Genomic DNA, 24789 nt, shown 5'->3' on the forward strand with positions numbered 1-24789 from the left:
TGGTACACGGCTGTGTTTTCGTAAATACACGGACACATTCAAGGAATTTGAAGGGGGGGGGGGGGGGGGGGCGGGGTGGAAGGGAAGGCACTTAAAATTAAGAGTGAAGCACAATTTGAAACCCTGCCTACACCAGAGCTTTTATAATCAGCTTGTGACATGCTTGGCACTAAACACTGTTTATGTCCACAATTAATACAGTTAATACTAGGTTAGTAACTGTGGCAGTCGGCCACGTGCGTAGCCTGGCACATGGGTGCCTGCTCGTAACTGAAGAGGCACACTTTCCTCCTCGGTGTGCACGGCCGGGCCAGCTCTAGCACATCTGGAACCAGTTTAACTGGGGCCTCCCTCCAATGCAGCACTCAGCATTGCCAGTGTATTCTTTTAATTAAAATGCTATGAAAGGGGGAGGAGGAATTAGGACAAAAATGGGAGTGGGAGAGCATGAAAAAAAAAAAAAAAAAAAAAAGGAGGAGCGCTAGGCTCTTTCCAAACCAAGCCACCCTGCTGCAGCAGGTTTTGTAGCCTGCCTGAACAAGACCCAGTACCAGGGAGCCCCCAGCTGGGCCTCTATAACCAGTCTGGCCAGTTCTTGTTTCTCCTATCTCTCCCTGCAGTAGGACATCTCCGCCTGCATTACCCACCCGCAGCTGGGTGTTGTCCCCAGCAGGTGAGGGACAGCGGCAGTGCTGTTCTCTGTAGAAAATGGCTCACCTAAGGGGCACTGCATCTTGCACCAGCCCAGCACAAGCAGGTAAACTCCAGTAACCCACAGATGATGTTTTTCAAAAATGCTTTTCCAGAGGCAGAGGTACCATGTTGCAACATCAAGATGAGCATCTCGTGAGCTGGTTGCAAAACTCCACTTGTACTTTTGGGGCAGGAGGTGAATTTTGAAACTGCATTTTTACAAGGTTCAAAAGCTCTGGCAAGACTCCTGCAGGCAAGTTCAAGGCTTCCTGGGGAAACCAAGCATCTTCAAACATTGTACCTATGCAAAGTCTGACCTGCTCAGTAATACACCAGGAACACTGATGCCATAACACACCCTGCTTTTCTTCAATGGCCACTCACAACTTCAGTGAGGGTAGGTGCAGTTTAGTCATGCACTAAGTAATCCCACTAGCATCTATCACATATTTCTTCACTTATTCTTTCTCCAAGGAGAGGAGGGTTTGTTTAGGCATTTTGCACGCCCCTAAACATTTATGCCAGAAACATAAAGGTCAAAGAAAACTGTTATACACCTGTGCTAGGAGCTGGTGAAACCTGACATCAGCTCCTAGAGAGAAGGAAGCCTACTTCAGTCATGGCCTGGCCATCAAAAATTACTGCCCTCTGCACAGATACGTCATTTCTCATCGAGAAACATACCTCATGCCAGAAGAACATCCGTGTCGACCCTCATCCTTTAACCTAATTCTTTAGATAGCCTGAGATGATCTGTCACATCAATTCCTCCCTCCCCTGGCACGGTTACAACAGAGGCAAGCTCTATATCTCACTTTTGTTCCACAGAACCTGGATGAGTAGATTCTTCAATGACACTTTACACATAGTGATTAGTATTCTCTTACGTCATGCTAAGCAAATGGGAAAGGTGAGGGGGTTCTGATTGTTTGTTTTTGTTTGTTTTAATTAAGGTACAAATTCATTGAAGGGAATAAACACTTCATAGGGGACAAGAGATGACACGTGTCTGTTGTTACCTACCTCCACATTTCTTTAGGAATTCCATTCTGGATCACCTGCTGAAAGTTATTGCCAAAAAGGTAGCAAATACATTGCAACACATGCTTGAAAGGGTGCTATTCTTTCCCATTTCAAAGTTTCAGAAATAACTTTGATCTGCAAGCCTCCAGAAGTCACACACACACACACACAGAGTGGATTTTTTTTTTTTTTAAAAAAGAAAATCAATTACTGATCTCCACTGAAAATGATCTTCAGCTGAGGCACTTTTCATTTTGACACACTTAAATACCATAGAATTAACACTGAATACAGATAACAAAAGGGTCACGCACTCATCAGCAATTAAAAAAAAAAAAATCACCTAGCAATGGAAAAAGCTTAAGCGTACAGAAAAGGATTGTGTCCAAACAATGCAAGGATTATGAGGAAAGAAACATCTACATCTGTTGAAGGGAAATAGCATCCTACCCAGGTTGCAGTCATTGGGTATATTAGAGTGATATTTTATCTCCTAAATAATGAAGAAGGGGGATTAGGTGGAGTTGCTGTTCATTGTTAAGTAAAGTTGCCTTTTTTCCACCATCACAAACTCATATTTAGAAAGGCAGGATAGTGTGGAAGGATAGACCCAGTCTCCTCCTGCTGTTGAGCTCCTTGCTACTGCTCAGGGCAAATGACATCCCAGCGACACACAGTTTAAAATGCCTGCTCTAATCATTTGCCCATCAAGCAGAATCAAAGTGTTTCAGCATGCTGCTTAGTCTCACTGTCCCCAGCTCCTTGGGGCTGACCAGAGCCAAAAGAGATACACATTATTTGGCAGGTTTATAAGCTGTCTTCCTGGACTCTGCTAGTCATTAAGTAACATTTTAAGTCTTTAAAGATGGAAGGACACAAAGAGCCTAGAATGGACATGGAAAACATATGTTTTTTTCATTCAAATTATCGAGTGTTAATTATCATCACTGTACTAATGAGGTCAGTCATTCATGCTCTTCTACTTTGAGCTGGAAAGCACTGATCGCGAATATAGTCCACTCAGATGACTCCTTGTGGGAAGAAATATGTGGGAAGCCCTGGTTTCAGTACAGTGGTGAAGATTATGGAAATCATTAAAATCAAGTGGTAGAGAGGTCATTTTATGAAACCTAAAAGTCATTTAGTTGTATGCATTCATGTGTTTGTACAGACCATTTCTCTATTTTCAAATGGATTTGGTATACTTCATTTCTTAGCAGCCTGTTTGGGAAGACTCAGTAAACAGGAGACTGGACAGAAATGCACCTAGGTGATCATGAGTGGTGAAATGTGGCAGGCAAGCAATGCCACCATTCACTGCCAGGTTACCAGACCGATGGCATGCCTCAGAACAAGCACTGGCTTTGGAGGTCAGTGAAAAGCCAAACCACATCTTACTGGGCAAAAGGGAAATTTGGCCCCTAATTCTTCCCTCTCTGGCTCCTGGGATAAGCAGAACTTATAAGAGCTCAGGATGATTACAAGATTGCCTTTGATTCACAACAGAGAATAATTACCCCATTAGCTATTGTTGTGTTACTGGGTTCTGCTACACATCGTGTGGGGTAGAGCTGACTAAAATGTGTGCCTTCAGCCGTTTGTTGACTAACACAATCTTTGTGGTCGACTCATGCTGCAAAAGCTTTTGATAACACTGTTATAAAGGCATGTGAATGTCAGTGTAGGAGGGCAAAATATTTTGAGCTGCTCAGCTTCACTTTATAAATATTTTTGGAAGCAACCAATGTGAAATGCTCCATTCACATTCAGCACTAAAAAAAAATAATGGCTTCTTCTAAAACAAAGACACATCTGTCAGTGCAGTAGAGTATATGAATTTACACAATCTGCAGCACAGAAAAAGTACTTTCTCAAACAAATTAAGTTGAAGCAGGCAGAGAAAGAACAGCATGAAGCTCTCTATGCAATGTCAACAATAATTAACAGAGCACTTTATAGTCTGTGAATGCTTCCTGTGAGTAAGGTACTCTCAGATATTTGGTATGAGCCGGCTGCCCTCACGTTCCTCTGCTCCTTGAGCCCAAAGCCACAAGTGTTAGCTTTTAGCAGCTAGCCTTTCATTAACTTTTGAAATCTTGTATGCCACCCAATGTTTCCCCTTCCATGGACAGGAGACAGAGGGCAAGAAGACACAGTTGCAACTGCTGCAGGGATTCATGGGGTTTGCTTGGCTTCTGCATCAGACTGGGAAAATTGGGGATTTGAATGTTTCTCAGGTGCACAAGGAGAAAAAAAAAAAAAAAAAAAGCATACTGCAACACACAGACAGCCTATTATTCTCTGCATTCCTGAGTTTTCCTGTCGAAAGCTTTGGAGAAGACAGCTTTCTCACTTCCCTCAGGGACACGTGCAACATTTGGAAGTTTTCTTCGCTCCCCCTGACTCTCCAGGGAGGCATTCTGCAGCAGGCAGTCTTCTCTCCTGGGCTGCTTGTGTGCAAAAGGCAGAACGGATGTGAGCCTACTTTAGCACAGAGCACTGTGTTGCTCCAGTGCTTCTGATCTAATCGTGTTGCCTTTGCAAATGTTTATGGATTAAATTTCCAATATTGCCACAGAATGCCACAGTTCTTTCTTTGCAGATAGCAAAACTGCAGCCTTGCCTGGAGCAGAGGAATTTCCAAAAGTTTTTCCTTCTAGACTGAATGTGAATGATGTCTTCCACATACAAGAGTGCTCCAATGGTTGTCAGGGAGACTACTGTTGGCACAACTTTGCCTTGCTATTTGGGAGGCTCGGCCAGTCGACTGCTTTCCAGTGGGCTGCGCAAATGCAGCATGCAGGAGGATGGACAGACATGGCTTTTTCCTTTGCCAGCTTTTCATGAGCATGCACTACCTCCAAATTACAGCTGGGAGGGACAGACAGCATACCTCGGCCAGTGTTGTTTGAACTAGTCTGAGCAGCAGCGCAGCAAAAGCATGGAAACCAAAAGTCAAGTGCAGCCAGTGTGAGACATGGGGGTTATTTGGCAGGTTGGTCTGCAGTGTGTGTATTGCTCAGTAGTTGTTTAAACTCTTCCAGGCCAAGATGGAGCTCTGCAGCAATGCTTCCCTGATGCTGGCGTCCTTCATGCAGTACATCCCTCAGCCCCTCAGCCTGATTCCCATCAGCCTGCAGTTTGTGCCATCGTCTGCATCTCCTCTGCAGACCTCAGCAATTTCCTACTTCCCCTCCATCAAGCTGTGACCAAACCTAAATCAAAACAGCCATCACGTCCCTGAATTTGTGTAAAGGTTGAAAACAAGGATAATGAACTTTGCACCGGCTGAAGCTAATTAGTGTGCAGGCAGTCATTTATAATTAAGCCAAGCAAAACAATTGCCAGTAGTGTGAGAACTGAATGCTGCAGGACAGTAAGGGCCCAAGGCACACAGAAGTTAAGTGACTTGCCCAGTTTGACACAGCAATTCAGTGACAGAGGTAGAAATGGGCTGCTCAGTTCTCTCTCTCAAAGAAGGTCTAATCTCCAGATCATGCTTTGATCTCCCTTTAGCAGCAGAAAATAAAACCCCTTCTGTTCATGCTATAAGTTATTACAGAAATTACTTTCAAGTTACAGACTCACCATTATCACATCGCTGCAAGATCAAAAAAAAAGAGGGTAGTAAGAGAGGAAAAGAAGGGTTACTTTGTGTCATTTACTTCCACAGTCTGCTCAACAAAGCCAAAGAGGAAAAACATTTTTTTTTTGACAGATGCCTTTTACAACACATCAAACACTTCTCATGGGCGTATGTCAGAGACATTTTACTACAAAGGCTTTGTCCTTTGCATTCATGACAGTCCGGATGTTTATCAGGATTTTCCATTCCCTAAATTCAAGATCAAATTGGGATCTGCATTCTGATAGCAGCAGAAGTACATCAACATAGTCCACAATGCAAAACCATTATTGAAAAGAAAGCATTAACTCAACATGGTCCTGCAATAGCCGTGAGGTGGGGGTAGTTTCTGTCTCATGCCACCCCAACAGACTGATCTTCTCTACTTAGGAATGGATGCAGGAGCCAGGCCTGAAGGTTTTCCAGTCCTCCAAAACCCATTAGCAACAGTATAATGACCAAATATTTACTATATACCCAATGCCTCCACTCTTTTTGCTTTTTGACACCGAGCTTCAACAAGATATTCTGTCTCCTCACTGTAAATGTTAGTGTTTTGGTTAGGTGGAAATTTAATTGCGAGCCTGAAGAACAGCTCCTACACCAACAGTAGAAAAAGACAATAGGCAGAAAGAAATGTTTAAGGTCCTTCCCTTTGCTTCTGTCTGGAATATCAAAAATTTAGTAATTCTTTTCTGTCAGTTTTGTAATAGATTCCAGTGTTTTCCAGTTCTAGTGCGTGATCCTGGTTTCTCAAGGAGGGTAAGCCACCAGGTAATCCCACACTTACCCTAGCCTCTACCACCATTGTCACTGTCTAGTGTTACACAGAATTTCCAATGCACACCAGCTTCTGCATTGGCCTTGCTTCCCCCACCAGAGAATGAACAGACCCATCCAGCAGGCTCCAGCAAACGTGAGTAGCTGTGTCTGCAAAGAACAGGACTTGTGTATGTTACTTGCAGCAGTAACTCTTTGAGTCACTCAGTAACTCAGTCACTGAGCAGTAACTCAGTGACTCTGCATGAGCAGTCTCTTCACCTGGGTTGAATCAAAAGGAGCTTGTTCTCCCTCAGAGATACCACTGGATGGATGGGTCACCCCAAAAGTCCTGCCTTTCAGATCTTACGCTGCTTCCATGAAAATGGTGGGTAAGTTTCTGGCAGCTCTTCCAGTTCACAGCAGGCTGGGGAAAAGCAGCATGTAATTTTCTGGCAACAACAGTGGAACAATAAAATTAATGAGCCTCTACAGCTATTCCCACCTGTTCTTAGTGCAATATATATATTGGATATATACCCACCCATGAGTCTCCCTGTGATGTATGCTCAAACTAAACTTTAACAAGAAAAATAAAATAAAAAATAAAAAAAAAATGGAAGCCTCCTCAGCCTTTCCTTGGTTGGAAAAAGTGTGTAAAAGACCAGGTGGGAACTTCACCTGTTTCTGCATCACACTTAAGTTGGTCCTAAGCCCTTTCCACAGAATGGAATTAATACAGGACAGATGGGACAGCAGCAGTGTCAACCCAAGGCTGATACTGACCACATATATCATAAGGTAAAAAGATGGAGCAAGACATGGGTGAGTCAGCAGAATACATTTGTCTTCTATGCAGAGTCCTAAAATCTGGCTCTCTCCTTCAGGAAATTACACTACTATTGAATCACTGTTCTATACACTGCTCTGTACAGAAGTTTTCCATGGTGAGGAAGTCGTTGTTAGGTTTTACAGTTTAATGCTGTGCTGCTATTTTAAAATATGTCCCGGAGCAGCCAGCTGACTCTGGGCAGGAAAGTATTTGAAGCACATCTGACTTCCATTCTCCCCAGTAAAAACTCCAAGATAGTCCAGGGATACGGGCAGCAACCATTCCATATTCTTCCTGGGGAAAAAAAAAAAAATAGTTTGTGACTTTTCACTTCCAAAACATCCCAGAAAAGAAGATTAAAAGAACTGGAAAAGATCAGTGGAACACTCATAAAATGGAATTTTATCTCATGACAAACATATTAGGATTGCATGGAATTTTTCTGAGATTTTTTTTTTTTTTTCCCCCACATAATATATTTGTTAGTGGACATACTTTCAAGATGAATATTCTCATTTGAAATGCTTACATTGTGATTAGAATTGCTTAGCCTGTCCTGCTCAGCAAACTTTACCAAAAGCCCTGGCAAAGTATTCTTAAAAAAGCCCCCAAGATTTGGGAGGCTAAGGGGGAGTTAATCTAAACACAACTGTAGCAAAACATGTTTAAAATGTATTTCTTCTAATGGTTATTAAATGTTCAAAGTGCAGTACAGAAGATTTGCTGATAATTGAAAAACCTCCCTTTTGCAAATATAACAATAATAAGGCATCATTGCACAAGGGAAAAAACAGATAAGCATTTTATCCTAGATAACCTTCCCCTTGGACAGTGTGGCCTTTGGCAAACGTAGGGACTGTGATGTTACCCAGGTCTTTAAGTAGTGAAGTTTTCAAACAAAAGGTTGCGAAAAAGATTTGAAGAAAATATGTTTATAATTAACAATGGAGGTTGGAAGAAGACCAACAATGAAAGCAATTCTTGTTTTCTAACCTGGAGAACAAGCTTTCTATAAACACTCACAGTGAAGGAGATTACCATAGTAATGAAGTAAAGCAATGAAGTGAAACAGGGTACGCATACTACACTTGAAAATGTTTCAGACTTTCGGCTATTCTCAGCCAAGACACAAGCTATCTAGCACAGATAGACTTCAGATGTAACATCAGTGGAGGTCTGTGGAGACAGCCTCACTCTTACATTAGTACAGCTCCACAGTCCACACTCCCCAAATGATTCTTCTTCCTTCCACAGCTATTCCTGCATAGAAATGTTTCTACTATCTTTCTAGTGTTCCATAAATCAGCACCGCATACAGCAAAACAGTTGAATTGCAGTTGTTCTTTTTAGTGTGAGCTGGTTTTACACATTTTTGGCTAGCTCTCTATGTAAGGCTTCAGCCTAGCTATAGGAAAAAAATAAAAAATAAAAAAATAATAATAAAAAAAGAGGTGGTTTGGGCTTTGCAAAAGCCAAACCAAAGCTGTTTCAGTTCCAGGTCCCATTTACTCTGAACCCTGAAAGTTAAAGCCTGAATGGTTTGGATAAGTGCTTCTAATTCTAGCATATCCCTATTTAAAATAAGAGGGAGGATTTGTTTTTAAAAAGCTAAAACTAGGATGATCTGGAACAAAGTCTAAAGACATTTAGGGACAATTCAGATAAACAATTCACCACCACGTACACATCAGTATCTGTCCTGAATTTTTATCTTATCCCTTCCTTGCTTTCTGTCTCTCAGATATTGTTTGCTTCCCCTCAATTTCCAATGGAGCTTGAAATTAGATTTGTTTTACTTCCTTGTTTGCAAACAGAGCTCTGAACTACATATCTGTGTGTAAGTTCCATACTGAGTCACTCAGTTACTCTCCACTTCTGTACCTGAACCAGTTGAGACTGTGCAACAGAAATCACCATATATGCATGCCTTTTTCCCTCTCACTGTCATTATTTAATTTTGGGAAGGAAAATTCTGATTATACCTGGAAGGAGATAGAACCGTTCAATTGTAATGGTTTCAGCCTCGAATTATGACAGCAGAAAAGGGCCAACATTATGGCTCAAGATAGTATTTATTGTCACAATTTATAACTTCATCAAGAGTTAACTTGGGAACTGCAAGCTGGCAGCAATAATTCTTACATTGCTGCAAACTGTGTTTTCATCATTTTTGTTGATACTGGCAAAATGCTTGTTTTGGCTTTCTGCATGTTGCAGTCATTAGTATAATATAGTATAGCCACTCTCAGATATATTTATGGGAAGGTCATTTTTATTCAACTAATTACATACTGGAAACTTAAATAAACAAGTGAGTTAAAGACATCAGCAATCCCACTCCTTGATCCATGCCAAACTCAATTCCAAAAGCTGGTTGGTTCAATTAGAGGAAAAGTCAAGTAGTGATTATGTCAGCAGGAGGAAAGAGGACATTACACTTCCTTTCACTGGAGGAATACCTGGAATGGTGCTACTTGATAATAGCTAAGTAAATCCATGAAGTTGTAGGTGTTCAAAGACAAGCTCGAACAAGCTCAGTAACTACGACATTAGCACAATTATTCATCCTGTTCATAATCAGCAAAATTCCTATTGAGATTTCACCAAGCACAAAGTACAGAATCAAGATCATTTATTTACAGCTGTTTGAAGAGGTTTTCCAAGGCAGGAAAGGACACCGTCCTTGAGAATGATATTTGGCGGGAAAGAAAAATCCACGTTTTTCATTTTGTGAGTTTGTAACTGTGAAAGTTACAAAACAAGTCACTTTTGAGAAGTACTTATCTTTTATGCTCATTAGATTGCAATCCAGCGATGACTGAACATGATATTTAAACGGTAGTGTTTTTGCCAATGAGTTACATGATCAACACGAACTGCTAATGTTTTCTATTCTAAACCTTCTCAAAATGTCAAGTGTTCTCGTCAGCTGAGTAGAAGTGGCATAAAAGTAACTTTTTAAGTTGCTGTTGATGAGATACCCTTGGGGAACTTAGTATATACACTGAAATCATATTCACAATATGCTCTAATCTCCCCTGCTGCAAAAGGATTAGGCTCTTAACTCTCATTTCCATTAATGGCAATGTAGCACAGCCTGGGTCTTCCTTCCAAAAAAGACATAGGGCATTCTAAAATAACATAAGTCTTATTTCCTGAATTTATTCAAGCTGGAAGAAAATAAAAATATAAAATAAAATAAGGAAATTGCTTCTGAAAACCTAGGCCTGGTAATTCTGCTACAACCCTCCTAGTTTTAGCACTGTTTTTTGTTTGTTTGTTCCTTTGTTTTAGCACAGCTAAACAGCACAGAAATTCATAGTTATCTAAGATACTCACTGTAGCAGGCTCACTGTTTCTTTGGAGTTCTGCAAGCAAAAATATCAGGAAAAGGTAAGCAAGATGGTGCATTACCTGAGCTTCTTGACAAGTATGAAGAAGACCAGGGTTTGTTCCTGGGTGACTCATGTTTATCAGATGTGATAATGGACAAGACATACAGAGCTATTTCCAGTAACGTACTGAGGCAAAACATCAACTTGTGTGTCCAGAGATCTCATAGCTTTGCTTAGGTGCCTCCAGAGCTCTGTAGACATCTGCTGGGCACCACTGCCTCTCATTGATTTTATTCTAGTGACCCAGAAAAGACCACAGACTTACAGAATTTTGTCCCCCAAAGCGGAGGTTGTTAAAGTACTTTCGGCAGAAGGCATGAACTAACTTGCTTCTAAAGTTTCACTAAAGATCACTACCAACATTGTATTTCCAGAACCGTGGGTCTCACTTGTTGACAGATTTCAAGATAAGGCTTTTTTGGAATCCCTTTCTTGACTGATGAACAGATTTTTTTGTTTGTTTTTTTGTTTTGTTTTGTTTTTTTTTTTTTGTTTTGTTTTTTGTTTTTTTTTTTTTTTACTCAAAGTTTTTTCATGCACAAATATCTAATTACATTATTATTACATTTCTCCATTACATGGAGAAATCCATTACATGGAGAAATCAGTTTTGAGTTTTAGCACTGTACATCCAGAGTAACAGCACTGGTATATAACTTGGCCCAACTCATAAGTGTTTATGAAGATGAGGTTTTATATCCAGCCTTTACGCCCATGGATAAAGTGTAAATCAACATAAAAATCAGAAAGCAGGGCAGGATTTGGTATGTGTTTTATTATATCCAATTTTGTATTTGCTTTTTTTTTTTCCCACTTGGCCTGTAGAAAATGTTAGTTGGGATATTGGTTCAATTAAATAAACATTTCAAAATTTGAGTGCTTTGAAATTGCTAATTGCTCATTTGTGATCAGTTAGCAACACTCAGTGCTAACTTCTCTAAAACAAGTAATCCATGTCTAAACTGATTTTTACACTGCTGAAAAGTAAAAGGTCAAGGATGTTGGAAGAACAAGTAAGCCTCCAAAAACATTTTGGGGTCATTTCACATGTTGGATCACATCTGCTCTTGTAACTGTGTCATGCATTGCTGGATTTAAAAGTTCATTTTCAGGCGGGTAATATGATCCTTCACAGCATTGTAGTCTCTCATTCACGTCACATTCACAAACGTAGCAAGTGGGCTGAAAAACACACTGTGATATTCAGTAACTAGGCTAACCCACATCCACAGATATCCAGAATGTGGGTTAAGCACAGGTAGATATGTACAGCTGCCACATCCAGGTCAATGAGATGCATCTGGGTTCCCAGCCCATCCTTGCCTCAGCTGGCTTCCTATGTAAACGAGGCAACTGTGCCAGTTGGTGATGCTGCTTAGCAGCTTGCCCTATAAGCAAGGCACTTTCGCTCCTTTTAGCCCAACTAATATTACTATGATGACAGTAACAAATCTTGGCATTTTGCAACATCAACTCATTACCACAACGTTTGAAATTAATCTTTAGACTATCACATAAAGTAGCAACTTTCTTCATTGGTAATAAGGTTCTCAAAACCCTCAGTAAAACAGATAGCCATGAATGCAGCAAAAACCACCCCATCCATATGAATTTTGAACTGAAACATCAGAAGCCGGGAGGCTGACTAGAAGCAAGAGGCTCTGGATGATTATAATAGATAATAATAACTTTAATGCTTGTAATTTTCAGGTGATTTATTTAATCCTCATACACACCCATAATGAAGGAAAAAAAAAAGATCTTGCCTTTGCTGTACAGAGACTATGAGGCAGTGAGAATACGGGATTTGCCCAAGGCCACGCATGAGAAGTGAGGAATGTCTGGCTGCCAGCCCCATTCTCAAAATACGTCGCTCCTTTTCTAAAGGCAGCAGCTGTTTGTTCTCTGACACTCCTAAAGCACCTAAGTTTATTTCCACTGAAGATAATAATCTGTCCAGTCCAGTGCGAGAGAAATTAGGTCATAAATGGTTAAGCCAGTCCAGTTTTCCTGAAGACTCCTGGTAAGCACATGGTTACATGTAACATCATAATTACCAGGTTCAATTTGGGAAGGCAACTGGCACACCAGGAAGGATGGTGCTTAGGCAATAGCCCAAGAGCTGTGGGTTCAGTACAGTGATTGATCTTCTGGCTAGGGCAATTCCTGTAGCCTGAAATGCAGCTAAGGTTTGTATGCACGCTGTGAATCCTCCCATGCCACAACTGGAGGTGGGTATCTCATGCAAGAAATACACAAGCATGTCCCCAGACCATGACTGGTGCATGCACTGGAGATGTGTGAAAGCATGAGGCCTTGTGAGTGAAGGCTTCCTCTGGAACATATGCACGTCTTGCATCTTGCTTGTGTGATGGCCTTGTCCATCCCATGAGACAAGAGTGGAGTCCAAGAGAAAGTGGCAAAGAAAAGGGCATAGACATGAGGAACTGTCTCAGAAAGCAAGATCCAGACTTGAAGCCCGGGAAGGATGTCCTTGTTATGCTTGGGTCTTTCTGTGAGACTTTGGGTAAAACAGAAGCATTTACATTTTTCTACATTAAGGCTACTGAAAAGAAGGTGGTAGGTTTATTTTGCATGTTTTGGGGGAAGTGAAGGTTTGGAGGATTTTTATTTTTATTTTTTGCTTACCATGATGTCAGGATGTTCTCCAAGATTTGATCATTTTTATATGGTAGTACCTTGCAGTAATGTACCTTGCAGTTCCAAGACAGAGCCCCAGTGCTTCTGACTTCCAGCATGTGCCTACTTAAGCATGACATGGCAGCCAGGAGTCAGAGGAACTTTTCTATCTAGAGCACTACCACTTAATGAATTAAATTGGAGTAACGGGAGTAATGAATACTCCCATTTCTACTGAATTAAATTGGTTCTTATGATTCTAATTAATATTCCTTTTTTTATGATTGTTGTTGTTGGTTTTTTTTTTTTTTTTTTAGTAGAGGCAGGCAGAATGGTAATAGACTTTTATCAGCCTGCTTATTACTGACTCTTTTTCCTGCTTTTCCTGGCCTTGCCTGCCAGAACTGACCCTTTCTGTACATCCATAGGTCTGAGATTTACTCTTCCTCAGTGCAGGCATTTTTACCTAGGCAATCTGAGTTGCAGTCTAGTCACTTTGGACACCCGTACTGTCAGTGAAGAAATACTGGTACCATGGAAGGACAATTAAGCCCACCTAAGAATCCAAAAGTGTGTCAAACAGCTAATGCTGGGTCTTGTAACAGCCTACAATTAGCATGTAAAGCCCAAGGCATCTGCACATTGACAGCATGGATTAATCCAGTAATAAAGTAGGCTAAAATGATCATTATACCTAATAGCATTTTTAACAGAAGTGAAACTAGAAAAGAAGCTACACAAACATATTGATTTCAGCTATGCTTCCCTGACAAGTCTGTATAGATTTTGTTATTTATGCCCCCCCCCTTTTTTTTTTTCTTTTCCAGAAAGAACACAAGGCTTACAACTGTAGAAATCTCTGGTTGTGTGAAATGGACAGTTGTGCATCAAAATGAGGGATTTGCATGTTTAACTGCCTACATTTGTATCTTCCTACCCAGTTTGCATATGCAAAGGCGAGGGTTGTTATATTTATCAGTGCATAAATGAAAGGAGAGGAGATAAATGACCTGGTTTGCAGAGGTGCTGAGCACATGCAGTTCCCATTTATTTCAACTGGAGTGTGAAAAACAGGCCCTAAGTGACTGGCCCAAGCTCACACAATGCATGATTGTCAGTGCCAGGAAGAAAACTCAGAAATCCTTCCAGTCTAATCCTCCCAGTCTAAATCCTCCCCAGTCTAAACTCTAGACACAGTCTCCCTCAGAAAAAAAAAAAAAAAAAAAAAAAAAAAAAAAAAAAGCTCTACAACAGCCTGGCCATCCCTACTTTAGTTTGCTAAGAAAATTAAAAAAAAAAAAAAAAAAAAAAAAAGGGGTGGGGTGGGCACATGAAAAACTCCTGCATGATCTCTAATGACTAACAAATAATGCCAAGTAGGGCACGTAAATATGTGAGAAGCATTGCTCACACACCCAGCAACTTGCATGTGTGTCACAGATGGTTTTAGTGAAGAGCCAAGAAGAGAAAAGAAAGAAAGAAAGAAAGAAAGAAAGAAAGAAAGAAAGAAAGAAAGAAAGAAAGAAAGAAAGAAAGAAAGAAAAGAAAGAAAGAAAGAAAGAGGAAGAGGAAAACAAGTTTGTCCAGATAAAGAGAAAAATAGAGAGACAAAGACATTTTACAATGTAAAAAATAAAAAAATAAAAAAAATCCCTTAAATGCTACAAAAGCAAATGATAAAAACCATAGAACCATTCCTTTTCCTTGATAACGTGTAGGCTAATCTCTACATAAATAGAAATAACAGCCCTTTGAAATGGCAATGATTTGCTTGGAAAACATTCATTAAAAACGTCCTGCAATTATTGACTCTATCATTATTTCTTGGCAGCAGCTGAGTCTCACTGCATCTTGTGTTGTTTTTCCAATGAAAAGCAAAGCATTGTTTAAAAAAAAAAATTAAAAAAGCAAGGACATTGTATTTGAAATATGTGCTTGGTGACATGTAGCTGATTGCCCAAAGGAATCAGGATACATATATTTGTATTATTGTACACGTGAGTAGCTTGAATCATGTACTGTTCGCTCTCTTTGTTTGGATTATGCAGCTTGGCTGGGCAGCCATCCAAAAGATTCACATTAAATTCTAGCTATATTCAGCACAAAAGTCATCTAGCATCAGAGGATCAAAGTTACATCAACCAACAAGCACCAAGGAATTGATAAGCCGCTAAAATTAGGTCATCTCCTAGCAGCTGCTTTTGATGGATGAAGTAGAATTTAGCCTCAGGTTTTCTATTTAAAGATCTGTTACAGCATCTTTTCCTGCAGCTACAATGAGAACACAACAAAGTATAATGCTTCTGATTAAATGTTTAATCATTACTCTTTATTCTTCTGATTGTTTCTGAAATGCCACAGATTTACTGCGACAGCGTATTTGCAGCTTTCCTAGCCCTTTCTAAACTGATGTTAAAATAGTCAAGATTTTTTAATTCCTAAGGTATAAATGTTAAGAGAGGACTTTAAAAAATATGGATAAAAATCTTGCAAAGCTATTTACTTATCATACTTAGAAAGGTAGACTGCCACTTATGGGAAACTGAAAACAAATCTCTATGCAATTATCACACTACTGTGTCCGCTGGAAGAAATCACTGGAAAATCACTAGGAAGAGTTTAAATACAAAATTACATATCCATGCATAAATGTATGTGGGGCTAAATAAATTTATCATATCTACCTATCTATCTATATATGGCTACATATATATGGCTATATATTCTATGTGGCTACTTTTTGGGAAATTGCCAACTTAAACTAATTAACACACTTTTAAAGGCACTTGCTAGGGCAGTAGGCTATCTTAGGCCTTTAGCAGCTGTCATTGTGATAACTATAAAGAGTACAATATATGCCCTACCAAGATGTGCTTGTGATTTCAGTGCAATACAAAATGTACCATCACTAGCAGCCTTAGAGGAGAGCTGAAAAAGGAAATAAACAGAAAGACTTGAATTAGTTTCATACCCAAAGAACCGGCCCTTGACCTGCTCAGAACACGACCCAGGTCTGCTGGCTGCAGCACGCATACAACATTGTATTGCCATTATCTTTGTAAATGAAACTAGCACAGGACTTTGTCATCAGGGTTTTCAATATGACATCTCTTATGTCTGTTAAAATCAGTATAACCTAATTTAAATAATCTTGAGAAACATGGGAGGGGAAAAGAAGGAGCACCTGTCCTGTGATAAATAAGGTTAACAGCCTTTTGCCTTTTCAAGTCAAAAATGATGGGGACAAAGACTGAAAAACATAGTACATGATAATGTTAGGCAAGATACATAACCTACCTTTCTACAGATGATGGACTTATGTATGCTACTCTCTAATGGTCTTACCCTGGTTTCATTTTGCCTGCCTAGTAAGCAGAGTATTGCTGGGTAAGGTTTATAAGGGGTGGGAACTCCCTGTGCATTTCAGTTCCAAATTTGGTATGCCCAATCTTTATTACTGGAGAAAGCAGCACTATGCACTATAGCTCAAAATTTTAATCTATTTTTTTCCAGCTATGTACCTATTTTTCAATTAAAAACCTAAACTGGGGCAGGAGGGAGAGTGTGTAATATGTCTGGAGCAGACAACACATCACAAACTTTTCCTTTTTAAGGAAGAATCTTTATGAGCAGAATGTAAATGAGTTTAATTTGTCAGCATCGCTTAGTACTGCAGTCTGCTTGGCTCTCAAGCTAATCAGCTTTCTCTTTTGCTCAGGGCCTTGGAGAAAAAGCCAGCCAGGGAGCCAGCTTGTAGGTGCCTAACTGGCTCATGGAATAGGACATCTGGTGAGATGGGGATGCTTTGATGCCACATACATTTCTGACAACCTCATCTGAAGGCTGTCTGTCATAACATCTGCTATCTTACAGTGCTATCGCCACACTTTCTTCCTATGCATTGAATATATCTGATGTTACGCTACGCAGAATTTGGGAGTTCAGTTCTGCCTAAAAAGAAGTGGGAGAGAAGTACCTTTCCTGCCCTCTAGCTGCCCTTCTTGGCTCATCTTAGCATTAATACCCTTTTTGTTCACTTGTTTACTAGCAGAATTACCTCATGACCTACTATTAACCATATGCTCTAGGCCAAAGAAGACAGAACACAAGAAGAGTTTGCTTACTTTGTGACATTACATCTCAACATCGATCTAAGGAAATAAACACAATGCCCTCTGTTGTTAAACAAAATCTGTGAAACCTTTTCAAAGGAGTAAAGCCATATATTTTCAATAGGCCTACAAAGTTTGTTTAACTCAAACACAAAAGAAGAATAACATGAACACCACAAGCAGAACATTTGCAGGAGAAATTGCCATTACCCTGGTCAACTTCTTTTGGCAAGGGTTATGATTTAGAGTTAAACATACTACTCAATCTTCCCTTCTTTACTGTTATGCTATTCTTGACAGTGATGAACATGCACAAATGAGAGTGGGAGTTCACTATTATTCTGTGTGATGCTAATCCCAATGTAATGCAGCATTCCTTAATTCATAAACATAAATTAAACCTCAATTGTTCAGGAACCAATCTGAGGCACATAAAAAATCTAGTTGGCCAATTTATCATTTGACAATATGAACAATTACTTTTTCCTACTTTTTCTTTCTTTGAAAACTAAATAATTTTAAAATCCACCCCCCCCCTTTTTTTTTTTTTTTTTTTTTTTTTTTTTTTTTTTACAGCCATTTGATGCAATAAATTCTTTTATGATCATTTTCTGGGGATATCTAAAGAAGGAAGAACATCTCCATTCTCTTCCATTGCTGCTACCTGCTTTATAAAATGTCAATATTCTAGAAAAGTTTCGTGAGGAAAAAAAGAAATGCCAACAGAAAAACAAAATAAATAAATAAAAAGAAATTAATATGAGGTGCAGCAGTTTCTTCTTTTATTCCAGTTAGTGACTAAATTAGGGGAAGGAAATGGCTCTTCCCCTCACCTCTCTGTATTTTCAAAACATAGATGTTTGGCACATCTACAGTTCTTAGTTTTGAGAAAACATTGTATTTGTAAATAACAGTGTTATTTTACTTTACTCACAAAATCACAGAATGGATTAGGTTGGCAGGGACCTCTGTCTGTAGGTCTTTTAGTCCAACCCCACTAGCTCAGGCAGAGCCACTTAGGGCCAGTTGCCCAGGACCATGCCTAGAGAGCACAACTGTTATTTTAATAAATCATAATTTTTTACTCAATAAAGTGAAGAATAATTGCAAACAAATCAAAGAACATTTTTATGAGCTCCAGTCCTATTCACCAGGTATGAAAGCACTAGTAGTTGTAGATCATCTCACTCGCCCACATGTGGTTGCTATGCATTATGTTCCAAAATGCAAAATGCACAAACCTACTGACGACAAGAGTCTGTAAGAAGAGGAAAATTGTGGTTACTTGTCGTAAATGAGAAGACCTGCTTCTTTTAGGCCTCCTTGTCTATGTCAGAACAGTTTCATCATGCTATCTGTGTCTTCTTGGATCAGCAATGTGTCCTACCTCCATGTAAAGGTTGAGCATTTGGCAATGAATGTGAAAAAATGCTGTGCAAGATCTCATTAGAGAGATCCCTGCTAGCTAGCCTAAAAATCGTTATCAGGTAATCCCTGTTCCTTGCTTATGTTGAAGGTGAACAGAGGGCTGGAGCACCTTTTCTATGAAAAAAGGCTGAGAGCTGGGGCTGTTTAGCCTGAAGAGAAGGTTCCAGGGAGACCTCATTGCAGCTTTTCAAAACCTGAAGGGGCCTTAAAGAAAAAAATGGAGAGTAACTTTTTGTTCAGTCAGATAATGATAGGACAAGGGAGAAAGGTTTTAAACTGAAAGAGGGGAGATTTAGATTAGAGGTTAGGAGGAAAATCTTCCCATAGAGGGTGGTGAGGCACTGGCACAGGTTGCCCAGAGAAGCTGTGGATGCCCCATCCCTGGAGGTGTTCAAGGCCAGGCTGGATGGGGCCTTGACCAACCTGGTCTGGTGGGAGGTGTCCCTGCACATGGCAGGGGGTTGGAACCAGGTGATCTTTAAGGTCCCTTCCAACCCAAGCCATTCTGTGTTTTATGATTTTATGTTTTTGAACTGAGAGGATCGTGTTATATACACAGTTCACAGTACACTGTACAGCTATAAAAATCTTCCACAGGAGAGGAAGTGTTTATAGAAGAATTATATAATGCCATACTTTGATAGGTCACTAATCTAAGCAGGCCATAGGGAAGATTAACGTAGGTTGACAGTATGAGGTTTGGTTTGTGGTTATGAATGCTGAGGAATCAACAGTGCCAGCTGTGTTTCAGAAAGAGACATAGTTGTTTTCTACACCCATAAACTGCACTGTGAAGAAAAAAAAAGAAAAAAAAAAACTGTGAAAAGAATAATAAGACTCCCAAGATCAAGCCCTTGAACATGAGCAAATTAAGAAGCAGTATTAGGTTTTCCACTGCCTCTTCACTGAGCCCCCCACACTCAGTTCATGTGACCATGTTTTGTTACACAGTTTCATACCCCTATGTTGGTATAATAATAAAAATGTGGACAAACATTCTTCTTCTACTGCAACTTTTCCTTCTTCCAGTGGATGGCTATATATTTGTTTATCCTACTCCTTCAGCTTGTGACTTCAGGTGTCATTTACTGCACGCCTTTCAAACCCAGCAAGCAAGAGTTTTCTTATTGTCTGGCTTTTACATCATAATATTTTTCCATTGTTTTCTGTTTGCTTTTTTTCTTTAAATAAAGATGAAAAAATTACCAACAGTAAAACATCATTGTTTTAATGTTTGGATGCAGAGGAAAGCATGTTTCAGAGAAAATAAAGTAAAATTTGTGTTCAGCATGAGCTAATTTGGGGGCCAGTTTGAGATGCCAACTACAATTCTCAGTACTTGATAGCACCCTGTATTTGCTGAATATCGTTCTCACTGCCATCAGTTTCAGCCGTGAAGGTTTAAATTTCTGCAAATCCGATCAACACCTCTCATAATGGATATTCCTAAGTCAAGAACCTACTGCGCTTCCCCACCCATCCAGGATCCTTCTCTTCACCTGCTGTTTTTCACCCTTTCAGCAACTGTATCACATCATATCTGTGATCTCCTCCTACCAGGGCAATAAGATTTGAACTGCTGAGAAGACAGCACGTCTACTTTTGGGTCTGGCTTTCAGCTCCAGATAAGTGCTGAGAGCAACAATTTTGAAGGAAATTTACCATGAAAAGTCTCTCCTTCAAGGTCTGTGTATGTGTGTTCACATGTGTGTAGCAGAGGCGACTGAAGTAGAAAACTATCATTGTCCATTGCCTTTATCTAATTTTCTGTCTACAGCCCTTTGAGCCCAATTTCTTTTCCAGACGGTGACTTGTTGCAGTAGGTATAGGACCCACCTCTACGTGTCCCCCACACATTTCACTTTCTCCCCACTGCATCCATGGAGTCTTGGGCTGGGATTGCCCAGCTAGTGATAAGACCCATAACTCTGAGGGGTTTAGAAAGGTATAGTGAGATGATTGTGAATGAAGCCAAGAGAATAGAAAAGTGTTGGCTGAATACAAGGGAGAAAATTATCACTGTCAGAAAGTTATTAAAATCTGGACCAGATATCCATGTGAAATGGTGGAAGACATCCATTTGAGACTCTTGAAACTCAAGTGGACAAAAGCATGTACTCCCAGGGGATGATTTGAACATGTTGTACTAGACCCTTCGCAGCTAAGATTTCCAGGATTAAAACTTAGTCTTGATATGCTGCCAGCAGCCTGTATACACCCTTCCTAGCTGCAGTGGTCAAGAAAGGGACCTTCATAGCTATATCAAGGCCTTTCCCACTTATTTGCAATAGCAGTAATGAGTATACGAAATATTTTATGTCCCCTTTCTTTGCCATATATAGCAATTATTCTGTCATTCATCAAATGTACACAAATTCCTTTTCATATGTAAATACAGCATTTGCTTCACAACTCTAGCCAAACAGTTGTGCAGTTCTTTGTCAAGAAGATAATATATTTAATCATGGAGTGCCTTGTTTCCATTGTATTGAACAGGTGTTGCTTAATAGCATAGCCATTGTAACACTATATTCATTTATTAATGTGAGTGTAGCGAACATATTGTAGAGACAAGAATGTGCTGGTCTCATGGTTAGGGTTAGTGGTTTCTTATGATGTGGTATGTGTAGGATAGTGGCTTTGATTCAGAGCTGCAGAGAAGCAGGAGTTCATTAAAGCAAGTACAACTGATGTGGCTGTTTTTGGCCCTTGCTCACTTTTGAAAAGCAGAGAATACTTGAAAGACTTCATTGAAAATGTGCAAGTTATTCAGTGTGGTTAATTCTATGTTAGCTTCATTCCCACCTTCTTTTGAGACTGTGTACATGACCATGCCTTCTGAAACAGCAAAACCAATCTGAAATGGGTTCATGTTGCTTTTTGATATGTGCAAAATCCCTGGAATCCTATTTCATGAAATGACCTGTCTTCAGATATGATGGAAGAAGACAGGAGGTGATCAGCTAAAACTATGAAACTATGCTGAGTTGGCCAGCGCAGCTACAGAAGCTCTGTCTCCTCGTTTACTCATTTTTAAGCACACTGCCACATTTTTAAGAGTTACTGCTCTGAGGATTCTCTACCTAGAATTGCAGCTCAGCCAGCTGTTAAGGTAGCTACAGTTGCACAGGCAAATCAGGTGAATAAATGGAATAACGTAAGCACCTGATATTTCATATTGCATGAAATCACCCATTTACCATCAGCCCTCAAGGAAACACAATTGACAAACACAGGTAAATGTCTGCAGTGGACATTTAGTTTATGGAACTCAAGTGTCTACTTCAGTTTCTTTGGACACGTCTAGTATTTTTTTGTGAAGTGCTTTATGTTAACTGTGATGTCCTATATCATTATTATGCAGTGCATTAGAAGTATCCCCCCCACACACCCCATACACTCACATTTGGAAATGTTGCCTTTAAATTTCACGGTATGTACTTAAATGATTGTATTGGAGAGAAGATTAATAAATGTAACTGTCTTCACCTCTGTACAATACCATCTGTTATATGACATATTTTAGCTTTTATATCGTCTGGCAAATGAATAATCTTAATCTTGTTAATCTCTATTTATACAAAGACACTTTAATCCATAATGCTAACTGGCTCTTTCACATCACTTTCTATCAGTCAGCCATAAGCACTTTCCCACTGAAGCAAATGACAGTATCCCTCTAATGATTTCCATTGCTGCGTTCTGGACTCTGTCAGTTCCCAATGTTTTACTTTTAATGGAGGGCCAAGAACAGAACAAGGAAGCTATGAAGTAAAATAAAATGTTAATGTTATTAAAATATTTTCTGAACTCTTCTTGTGACCCTTCTTTAAATTGTCACAAGAGATTGATCAAATGCCCTCAAGAAGTTGTCCAGTCCTTCTTTCTTCTTTTCTTAGACTCAGAAATCTTTCTCTTCATTTTCTCCTCACTAACATCAGCTTTGTAGTCTTCCAACTCCTGTTTCAGCTGAATTACCTCATAGTTGTGAGCGAGTAAAGAGGAAAAAATGATTCATTATCTGCTTTGTAATTTTCTCCCATTGGTCTTGGGATAAAAGCAGAGTGTTTAATTCAAGCAGGAAGCAAAGTTACTTTTGTTTTCAAGATCAGCTATGATCTGGGCAGAGAGAAAAGGCTCCATGTATGAACCCTGAGCCCTGGCATGATCACTAAGCCTGGACAGTGCTGCTTTGATCTGCCATGGCCAAAGAGGAGAGATGAAAAATTTGGACCCTTACTTGAGCCACTTCACTGATCTGCTGTCTTACTACATCAGCTAATTATTGTGTCTTTGCTCCCAAATCAGATTCTGTCCTACACCTCAGACTGTTTACTGTATTTTTATCCTCTTAACTCAGGCAACAGTGCCAGACTTTGTCCCTCTCATTGCAAGCTCCCTCTCCTCTGGATAGAAATCTTTCATGATTTCTTCCATGAAACTAGATTTTATCCATCTGCCTCCCAAACAGCACAGGCTAGAAGACAGCAGGGAAATCACCATTCAGAGCCACACTGGTTTGGTGTGTGCTGTACCAGTGACATCTAGCACAGATGCTCACAAAACTTTAGAGGTTCCTGTCTCAGCTAAGGTCTTGTTGGATACCATATAGGCACATCCTGAAATATAGACTCTTGCCAAAGTAATTGGTCTGTACAAATGTACAGGACTGACAATGGATTTTTTTTTTTTTTTTTTTTTTGAGCGGAGGCAGGAGCCATTTGCCTACTGTTACAAAACAAGACAGTGAGAAAACTCAGAGCAAAAGCATCTTTTGGCTTCCTGACATAATACTGTGTCTGACAAGCTGTGTCAGTCTGTTTTATTTAGCTGTTTTTTATATTTTTTAAACTGATTTTTATATTAGCCAGAATGAATTTTATAACCAGACTGAATAGTAGCCAACAGCCAACCCTACTGTAAAATAACTGTGGTGACAGCCCACACACCCTTCTTACCAGCTGAGTGACTGCTCTTCCATCAGAGGACACAGACCATGGTTCTGTGGATCAAATTATTGATTAACACAGGTCACATTTTCACCCCTTCTCTTCGTTAACCACTCAGCCTCATCACATGCAATGGGAGACCTCAGGATGGGTTTTGAAGTTTTCCTGTCATGAAAATCAGATTTTAAAAAATTACCCTCTCTTGGGTGAAACTGACAGCACAACCAGGTTTACCTACAGGATCAGCCTGCAGCCTGGACTTCGGAAGGACAGACACCATGGACGGCTAAATCTATGCATGGCCCTTAGCAGAATATGCTCACACATCTTTGCTACAAGAAAGCAAAAATATATCACTTTTATACTCAATCTGGAGCTGGAGTGCAGAAAAGCAGCTCTCCAGTCTCTGCCATGCTAAAGAAAGTATGATGAAAGTACGAATTTGACAGAATCCTCTTAACTAGCTGTCCTGTGAAATACAAACATAAGGCAGGGCAGGGGGGCATTCTATTACATGCCAGTTAGAGAGACATATGAGACCTCACAGTCAATATTCATTTTTCACAGATTGCCCTTCCAGCCACATCAGGAGATTGCATCATTAACTGCAGTAAAAGCTTTTCCTACGTGGTGGAAAAATGTTCTGATGGTGGCAGTGAGAAATACTATTTCACTACACAGTGAAAATGAAAAGACTGTATTCTTAAAAAGACAAAAAGAAATCTCCAATTGATAGAAAAAGGCAAACAAATTCTATTCACAGCTCTGTGTGAATCAATGATACTACCCAACTTATCCTGAATTGTCAGCAATGTAGCAAACTTTGGCCAGTAACTATGGTGCATCTTATCTTACTATAAACAGAATTGCTAACATGCTAACTGATACCCAACCACAGCTGCACAAAAATAGCGGAACAGCTAGGTAGGGAAGCCAAGTGATCACAGGTTTTTGAAAAATAATTGTCCCTAAACAATAGAGATTCTCTGCTCAAAAGCTTCCTAATGGAAAGATCAATATCTTTTAACTATTATTTCAACAACACTATTCTTCATTAACAGAATAAACATATTAATATTGTACTTCATCACTTAAGTGATAATAATGGTAATAAACCACTTTAAGAAGAACTCATCTGTTTCCAAATTTAGCTGTCATTCACCCTGAAAAAAATAATGTTACTAAATATATATATATATTTTTTTTTTCTACAGCCTTTCCATTAGGAAACTCTACCTTTTTTTTTTTTTTTTTCTAAAGATTTATGAAGACTACATAAAGCTCAAGCATTTCTGTAGTGAAACTAGAGCTTATACAGCAGAGGAGGATGCAG

At 39.7% G+C, this 24789-nt stretch overlaps 1 long non-coding RNA gene across 1 annotated transcript; it reads right to left on the bottom strand.

Annotated features, from left to right (window-relative positions):
* Positions 1 to 7065: 7065 nt before the first annotated feature.
* Positions 7066 to 24162, bottom strand: LOC121061585. Its single transcript, XR_005815172.1, has 2 exons — positions 23466 to 24162; positions 7066 to 7226 (listed from the first exon to the last, which is right to left on the bottom strand). It is a non-coding gene; the product is annotated as an uncharacterized LOC121061585 (long non-coding RNA).
* Positions 24163 to 24789: the final 627 nt, after the last annotated feature.

This window comes from Cygnus olor, chromosome Z (genome assembly GCF_009769625.2).
Source record: "Cygnus olor isolate bCygOlo1 chromosome Z, bCygOlo1.pri.v2, whole genome shotgun sequence".
Classification (NCBI taxonomy): Eukaryota; Metazoa; Chordata; class Aves; order Anseriformes; family Anatidae; genus Cygnus; species Cygnus olor.